The 9,286-nt window shown below is 38.8% G+C and overlaps 1 pseudogene; it reads right to left on the bottom strand.

Annotated features, from left to right (window-relative positions):
* Positions 1-1,287: 1,287 nt before the first annotated feature.
* LOC110329444 lies at positions 1,288-5,333 on the bottom strand (annotated as a pseudogene).
* Between the last annotated feature and the right edge of the window lie 3,953 nt (positions 5,334-9,286).

Raw genomic sequence — 9,286 nt, 5'->3', positions numbered from 1 at the left:
AAAAAAAGGATTTGGCATTCCAGTTTATGGCATAACCACATGACAAAGAAATCACACGAGCTGCAGACAAACTGAGAACCCATTGCAGAGAAGGTTCGACAAGGACCTACTGTGTTCCTGAAGGGTAAAACTTAAGAAGGGTGGCCCAAAATTGTTTAAAAAAAAAAATCTTAGTTTATCTAACTATTACACAAGACTTACCAAGAGAGGATAATCACACCCAAAGTTATGAATAAATTAAATTGAATCCTGTGGACATATTAGGTTTGAGGAGATTCAAGGAAGCAATCATTTCATATGGTTCACATTCACCCAAAGTGAAGCAGATATTGAATACATAGGCAACTCAGAGCAGATTTATCCCCCTAAACTGAAAATATTTGGCAACAGCAATACTGGAAGTTAATCCTCAGTTGCCACGGTGAACGTGCTGAAAAGGGAAAGCTACAGTCGTAGAATAGCAAAATAGGACTAGAGGTATTAGTACTTTCCAAGATCAGTTGCTAGGTGAAGATCAATATGCTAAGTTATAAAGGCAACTTGAGTTGGATAATCACACCTTGGTGCTATGTCATTTAACAGCTTTAAATGTTGGGGACATGGTCCAAGAATCAGAAAAGAAGTCTGAGTCATTTTCTAAAATTATGCAAGGACAAATAGAAGCCTTCACTGTTTTTTTTTTTTGTTGTTGTTTTGTTTTTTTTTCCTCAGAGATTGACTTCAGCTCTAGATGCAATCAAGAACAGCTTCAGTAGATAAAAACATCAGGAGAGATGAGAAAACAAGTATTTTTGACAAAGTGCCATAAATCCGAGTTGTCCATAAGCAGGATACAACAGCTGTGGAGAGACATTGAATAGTAGAAAAAAAATCAGTCTGTATAATTTAAATATGTGTTGACCTTAGAATGGAAACCAGGGCATGTGTTACGTTGGAGAAGAGGTTTTGTTTTTGTTTTCAGAGAAGAAGAAAAGCTATGGATACTATGAAAACTGATTAGATTTGAAGAGACAGAGAGATCTTCTGACTAACAAGAGGTGACAACTTGGTCATTTGGTCCAAACTAACTTATAAAAACTAACAAATGCCTTTGACTTGATCGGGGTAAAAATAAAATAATAATAACAATAATAATTTCAAATGATGATTCAGTGAAGGTGCACTTATCTTACTGGCATGAAATGAAAAATGTTTTGTGTGGGGGGGGTACATTTTGTACATTTTATTGGTTTGGGGCACATAAGACCCCAGCCTGAGGGATGGAGGCTGGTTGGAGCTCTCTGGTGGTCACTTGTCATAGAATCGTGGATTCTGGCTGTGTTGGATGACAGGGAGTCAGGGGAGGGGCCAGGATGACTGGTGGTGGCAAAGCCTGACTTCCCTGCTGCTTGTATCTGTACAGGGAGCTGGGGGCAAGCCAGGAGTCCAGGGGCTAGATGCAGAGCTTGTGGGTGCATGGGCCACAGAGAAGATGAGTCAGAGAAGCTGGTCTGCTGGTTGGCATGCTCCATCTGTTTTTGCAAAGAGAGGGCACTGCCCGGTTGGAGGAACCCTGTCTGTGTGGGCTGAAAGTGGTCATACACTGCATAGGGTTGTGGCTGTGTCTGAGATAGGTACTGCACCTCAGGAAATGCTGATGGGGCTCTGAGCTGCTGGCTAGGACTAAAGGCTGGTTGTGATGGCAACATACTGACGTGGGGGCTGAGCAGTCCCATAAGCACCCGCTGGACTTCCTTGGAATTGTCTATGTTCTGGGGTTCCTGCAAAAGCAGCTGCTGATCCCAAGTAGTGCTGTGTCGTAAGCACTTGTGGTCCAAACATCTGCTTGGCTCTGTCAGCTGTCATGAGAGTACCTGGAGGATTATGCCCTCCAGGACGCCCCTGCATACTGAGGAAGTGAGTTCCAGTATGAACCTTCAGGCTCTGCTGGTATGCAGCTGATGTCAGAGTGGTTAAGTCACTCTGTTCCTTTCCCCTCCGTTTTTTTTTTTTCCTCATGCAAACTTTCTTGAGCTGCAAGAAAAGCTGGTATTTCTCCTCCTGTAGCTGAAAGCTTCTCCTGCAGCTTCAGAATTTGTTCCTTGGTCTCTTCTAGTGACATTCTCTCTTCCATTTCCTTTGCTTTCGTCTCTCCTGCTCTTCTTTCATCTTCTGTTCCATCATCTTGTCCACCTCTTCCTCCTCCTGCCGTTTGTGCTCCCGTTCCTTGATGATTCGGTGGAAAGCTTGGGGCGCTCCAGGAGTGAATGCATGATGGTGTTGGTGACACTTGGGCAGTGGGCACTGGACTCTGTCACTGACTTCCAGACCTCAGGCTGGGCCCGCCTTGTCAGAGAAAGTGCTTTCTCCGTGGCCTCCAGCGCGCCTTGGCCCCTGGTGGTCAGGACAAATCCCGAAAAATGGGTTTTCTTAAACCGTGTATCTTCATTCCATGTTAAACTGTTAGACTGCAGATTAATTACCATGTGACCCACACCATCTTGGCCATCAGCTTTTGAGTTCTCTTAAATGAAAAAAAAAAAAAAAAAAAAGGTACTTCTTGTTGTTTTGTATTAGAAACACAGTTAAGAGATTTGAAATGTTTTAAGTAAATTCAAAGGGTTTCTATAGTTCTAACTTTTTAAAAAATATCTAGGAGTTGGAGTGATTTGGAACTAAGATAACATATTTGAGCAGGGCGGAGGTATCCTGCCTTTAATCCCAGCAGAGGCAGGTGAATCTCTATAAATTAGTTCTTTTCTAAATTCTAGAGGTACAGCTAACATAGTGGTGGTTGTGCATGCCTTTGATCCCACCACCCAGGGACAAAAACTCTGATACAGCTCCTAATTAGCATGTTTGCACACTAGAGAAATCACATACCATTTATAGGTTTTCATAAAAAATTCTCTATAGGACTTCTAGAAAGGCACCTAATTTCCAGTGGGTACAGGAATAAAAAGAGCTTTTGTGACTTCCAGTAATGTCATCTCCATGCATTGCAACCCTGATCTAATTGAACCAGATGATACCCTAACTGTGGATATCATATATATTGGTGAATTGACAACTGGAGACTCTTCTTAAAATAAAAAGGAATCCATCAACATTTACTTATTGGCTTCTATTGGAAATGATTTCCAGAAATGGAGACTAAGTATTCTCTTTCAGAAACAAATCTAGACATTTTACAAGGCATGGAGAACCTTATACTTAGTCATTGCCTCCACTGTAAGCCATAATGGTACCTCTCATAAAGATAGACTGGATCCATTCAAAGGCAGACTCCTTTGCAAGCTTAGTCACAGAAGGAAAGATATTATAACGAAACGAGTACCTGTCTGAATTCCTTTGTGACAAAGATGTGGTAGCAAAAAGGTCTGAGCCTTCCCTGGCTGAGGAAATAGCTCAGTGGATTATAATTCCCATCAATAAACCTCTCCCACAAAGAGGCATGTATTGAACTTCGGGGACCAACGAAATGGTCAAAATATTTGGCTAATGCACAGTTTACTGACAGTTCACAAACCACTGATGGAACCAAAACTAATGGAAAACAGCAGCCTATAGACCAGGGGCATGGAATGGCCAATACAGAAGGAAAGTACCACAAAATCATCAAAGCACTATTGACTATAAGACAACTAGGGGGGAAAAAAGGAAAATCTCTATCTTCTCCATTCATAGTGCATATACAATGCCACAGCTATGAAGTTATCAAAATGGAAAACCACTAACTGGCAGATAAATGGAAAAAAAGTATCTGGTCATGAGAGGCATGAATAGAAATGGCAAAACCGGGCTGGTGAGATGGCTCAGTGGGTAAGAGCACCTGACTGCTCTTCCGAAGGTCCAGAGTTCAAATCCCAGCAACCACATGGTGGCTCATAACCATCCATACCAAGATCTGACTCCCTTTTCTGGAGTGTCTGAAGACAGCTACAGTGTACTTACATATAATAAATAAATAAAATCTTTAAAAAATAAAAAGAGAAAGAAATGGCAAAACCTAGCAAAACGTAGCAAAGACATCAAATTTTATGTAGCTCATACAGGCAAAACAGACAAAACGTCTGAAAATAATGAAATAGTGAACAATTGGCATCATGTTTAAGTAAGACTAGAATATTAAAATTTGCCAGTGAACAAATTCTGAACTAATCAGGAAGAATTTAGATTACACATTTGAAAAAAAAACTTGAAAGTTTATCCCTACCATTAAAAAATAAGGGTAATGGAGAATGAAATTAAACTAGGACAACCCTATGAGAATAACTATTGTCAGGAACCCATAGCCAGGCAGTGGGTCAGGCCTTTAATCCCAGCATTTGGGAGTCACATTCCTTTAATTTCAACACTTGGGAGGCAGAGGCAGGCACATAAGAATTACAGTATTTCAAATTTAAAAGCTACTTGCAAAAGGCAGGCTGAAATTCAAAATGAATGTCCTTTGAGATCTACAAATAAATACACTTAAGCCTTGTATAGAGAGAAAGGAGGAATATAGGTATATTTATCCACACACACTAAGGTATATTTAGTTTCAAATTTTCAAAGGAATTTTTTTAAATTTCAATTGAAAGTTAAGACTTTTTCTGTTGCCAAAAGACATTTTGCCCTAGGAAAGACATACCCTGCCAAAATAGGAATCCCCCAGAGATTGGGTTGGGGCAAGGTTTTGCTTTTATCTTTCCAGGAGAATCAAAGCATCCAACTAAGGAATCCAGAGAGTGCTGGACAAGGGAAACATTTTTGAAGGAAAAGGAGAGATGATCAAGAGAAAATGTCCTAAGGAAAGGAGTAAGTTGGCCAACTGGTATTGCCCATTTCCAGCTTGACTATGCTGCCCTCTGCAGACATAAGTGGCAAATGGTCCTTGTGTGGTCCCCATTCAATTAAAAATTAAAGCTGGCTTTGCCATTGGAGTGTAGCTCTTGTCTTCTCTAAACCTACACATGCTTGTTGAAGGAAATTCCAAAATCTCTGTCTCACATCAGAAGAGCCACCTGGTATGGGACAAAGGAAAACAAAAAATAAGGGACTATTCTATTGCCACTAATCTCATAATCCTTTAGTTTTCATTTGACTCTCTAAAACTTTTCTTAAGGTATAAATATTATCTGAAAATCTGTAAGATTATCGTGCATACATAAACTTTCTGTCATGATACTAGTAGTCATACAAAGTGCTAACTAATTTTCAAAATAAACTTCATCTTCCTGTAGTATTTTGTGGTTTGAATCTCAAGCAGGTAGTTAGTAACAAAGTTTGTGTACTTCAGATGTACCTGTGATCCTCGAACCTTTCTCAGATTTGTTGACTATGTCGTTTAAAGTGTTTAAGTTTTCTACCATTCCTAACAGTACTCTACATTATCAGGAACGAACAATCCACCTGGATTGTGGTAACATTACCACTGGGGAAGACTGCCCCACACCTCCTTTCTGCCACAAGGTTCCATGCAGTGGACGGACAGCTTTGGGTTTACTGCTGTGATCTACCTAGTCAGGATTGCCACTAAGCTGACAAAATCCCCCAAAAGATGAGCTTCACACTACAAACTGCTCAGGACATTCAAATTGCTGACTTCATAGGAGACTGACACAAACATTTTACAGAACTTTGACTTCAAACCTTCTTAATCCTAAAACTGTCAAATGCAACCAAGCTGGACCTTCTGGAAAGCTTGCCAGAAATAGCTTCATTATTGTAAATAGTTTTACTATGTTAGAGTTAAAATCTTCTCTTTCTATTTAGAGAAAAAGGGAGAAATGTTGCAAGATATTTGATCACACTGTAAACCCCCAAGATTGTGTTGTTTACTGGAAAAACCTGTTCCAAGTTGTGGTGTGACTCAGCCCTAGCACACCCTTTGAATCAAGAGCTTTCTATTTATTCTAAACAGGATTACATAAAGTCAGCTATAGGTTAAGAGACAGACCAAGCAACCAGTTAACAGGGACTGAACAGAGAAAGAGACAGAGAGAGTAAGAGAAAGCCAAGAGGACAGATAGAGACACACAAGAGGTAGAGATGAGGGACGTTCAGATTGAAGGGTTTTGGGGACAACATGGAGAAGCAGAGCTACCTTCCTATTGGGACATCGGATGAGAAGGAAGGTCATCTGAGTGCTTTCTCTGCCACTCTGAACTACCAGTCTTTCAACCCAGTAACTGGCTTCAGAGTCTTTATTGGTAAAAATCAAACATTTTGATTAAATGAGATTTTGTTAAAAACAAGTCTTCAGGAAGAGGTAATATTCATCTCCATTTCACCATATACATACATGTGTGTATGTATATGTATATATATGCATATATATGTGAATTTTTGTGGTAATTAATAAATATAAGAAGATCTTTATGATTCTTTTTTTATGAACTCCTCTAGTTCTCAAAGAATTTGTAATTTAGGAGGTAAGTAATTACAAAGTTTCTGACACCTACCTAACAGCAACACTACCAGACAAGACGCTGTTGGTGAGTTCTCTCATGAAAGCTGCCTAGGGAAAGTTTGATGGCAGTAAAGGAAGGGCATTGACATTACCCACCAACTCTATTTTAGAATCGGATTTTAAACAACAACACTATGCCCACATAAATATTCTGAGACCCTAGGAATCATGACATTATCAAGAAAGGACAGTCAAAACCTACGACACAGATGCCCTGATAGCTCAGAGTCATCGGAAAGCAAGGCAGGCAGAGCCAAAGTTCATCTCTGCCATCCTGGTGTTTACACTCAGGACAAAAGGACTGTGAACAGTAAGCTCTCCATAATTATCCAGAGACGGGCAGCCTGCAGGAGCATATATGTGTATGGAGCCTTACACGTGTGTAATCCTTCGTAGTAATAGCTAATGTTAACTTTTAACTTCACTTCACCTTCTCAGAAAGTAGGTGTTCACTTGGGGTTCACTGTTGGGTAGTTTTTGTTACTGCTGTGTGTTTGTTTTTGTTTTGCTTTTGGAAAAATTACTTAGTTAAAAATGAATCTAGATGTTTGCCTTAATTGATGAATTCTTCAGTTGATTTCTTAGTACATGTAAGACTGTTTTATAAACAAAAAACAAAAAAAAAACAAAACCCAATGGTTTGGAATATTTTCCTCATACTGGTACATGTTACTTGTACTTTTTATTGGATCTTTAATGTAAATAACAAAGTAAGGTTTGGTATTTCTTTCCTACATTTTACTGTGTTCTTAAAATGAAGAGAGAAAGAGTGAGAGCAAAAATGTGTGGGAGAGAAAGCACCATGTTTCATTATTTTTCATCTTTCTAGATTATTATTTGTGCTTGAATAGTGTATGCCAGTTGAATATTCATATGTTCACATAATTTGTAAACTGCCACAGCACAGTTTTGTAAAATTAACAAATTAAAATATTATGCCCCTTAAGTGCAGCACTCTTTATTTAGATTATGCAGAATTTCATATGGAATAAGAATGATTTACTCATGCCAACTTATTTTGTATAACACACAGACCATAAAATTCCTAGAAGACATTATACACTTAGGATTATTTTCTCAAAAAGAAATTAAAAATTTGATTTCTTCATTGTAGGATTTCATATTGAAGTGATACTTATCATACATTATATCTCAATGCACAAAAAATCTTCTCCCTCATCAAACTAAATGAATATATTGCTTTCTTTGTCTTTAGTAATTTGACTACGTATTTCAAAGTATATACTATTTCTTTACATATGTATTAAATATTTTAAATATGAAGAAATAACTTATAGAAGTAATATCATTTCCTCCTTTAAAGTTATACATTAAGGAAGAATTTACATAAAAAATATTTGTAAAATTGTTGTAATTTAATTTAAAAATACACCCAGTTTTTTTTATCATTCTGACAATTAAGATTTAAAAGTTTTCCATTACCCTCTCAGAAATTCTTTTGTTTCTGTGTATTATCTTGTTTGAAAAACGTTGATCTGTTCTTGTTTTCTCTTTGTCCTTTCTTTAGTATCATAAACATGGAATGATAAATTATGTTCCAATTAGCTTTGAGTCTTTCAAGCAACATATCTTTGAAGTTCATTCACATTTTTATTATGCCATTCCTAGGTTCTTATTTTTCTTGCTGGCATTATTCCACTGTACTAATCCCCTAGTACTAATCTTTACATCCCAACGTGATACCAATATTGGTAGTTCCTCTTCCTGTTGATTAGGAATGGGGCTGCTATGAACATTAACATGAATTTTGTCTGTCATTCATTTCTCTTGGGGGGGTCAATAAACAGAGGTAGGACCACAGAGTCATGTTTATCCAAATTTAGCAGTATTTTCTCTCTTCCTTTCATATTAAGTTTTACTATGTAACTTCCTTTAGCCACCACGTGTAAACAAATAGGTACACAAAGCTCCTGGGGAAAAGCAAAACCAAAAGAAAACAAACACTGAAAATAGGTCTACCCTACATTAGGACCTCGCTACACCTCTTCTGGATACAGCCTGAGTGAAATTAAGTGGCTTACTTACTACAGAGCCACATATGTGCATAACCATGCTCACTGTGGCTCTAGTCACAGTGTTCAGATTATGGCGTCAGCCTATCATCAGCCTTTGAAACTACTGATGGATGAGGAGACCTTCCTCCTCATTTTTATTAGTTCTTTGACAATTTCATGCAGTGCATTTTTATCATATTCACTATTCTTCACAGTGTTTTTGGATCTACCTCTCCTTCCTTATACAACCAATTTTATGTCCTTTTAAAAACTGTGCTGTGTAAACCCTGCTTTAATGTTCTTGGTTGGGCCATGCTACCACCCATCCACCCATGTTCTCTTGGATCTGAGGATGAAAGACATACACACACATTACGTAATTTTTAACCTGTCTTACTGGCTCAATGGCTGGGCTCTTCTAAGCCTCCCATGGCAAGCATGCCCTTCTCTTTACTCCTAGATCAACACCTCTAAATCTATCCTCAGCTTATTTGCCTGGTTACCTTTGGTAAAGCCTATTTGTCTTGCTGCTTAAGATGCTTTCTGGCTGTTCTTCCATGGGCCTCTTTCCTTTTCCACCTACATTTTGGAAGATCTCCCCTGCAGCTGAGTCTGTTCCATCTGTCTCCCCCAAGTATCTTAATTCTCCTCTTCGTGCCCTCTCCTCTCTCCTAGCCTGCGGGAACCTGAAAGTCCTACCTCTTTCTTTCCTCTCAACCATTGGCCACTGGCAAGAACCAGTTGGGGACTGTCCCGCGCTACCTTCTCGCCAGCAAGAAATGACGCGGCACACAAACAGGATCCTTCTGCAGCAACGCTTTAATGCTCTTGAGAGGGA

This window comes from Mus pahari, chromosome 12 (genome assembly GCF_900095145.1).
Source record: "Mus pahari chromosome 12, PAHARI_EIJ_v1.1, whole genome shotgun sequence".
In the NCBI taxonomy this organism is placed as follows: domain Eukaryota; kingdom Metazoa; phylum Chordata; class Mammalia; order Rodentia; family Muridae; genus Mus; species Mus pahari.
The sequence above is the reverse complement of the archived record's forward strand: the minus strand, read 5'-3'. Positions and strand labels throughout refer to the sequence as shown.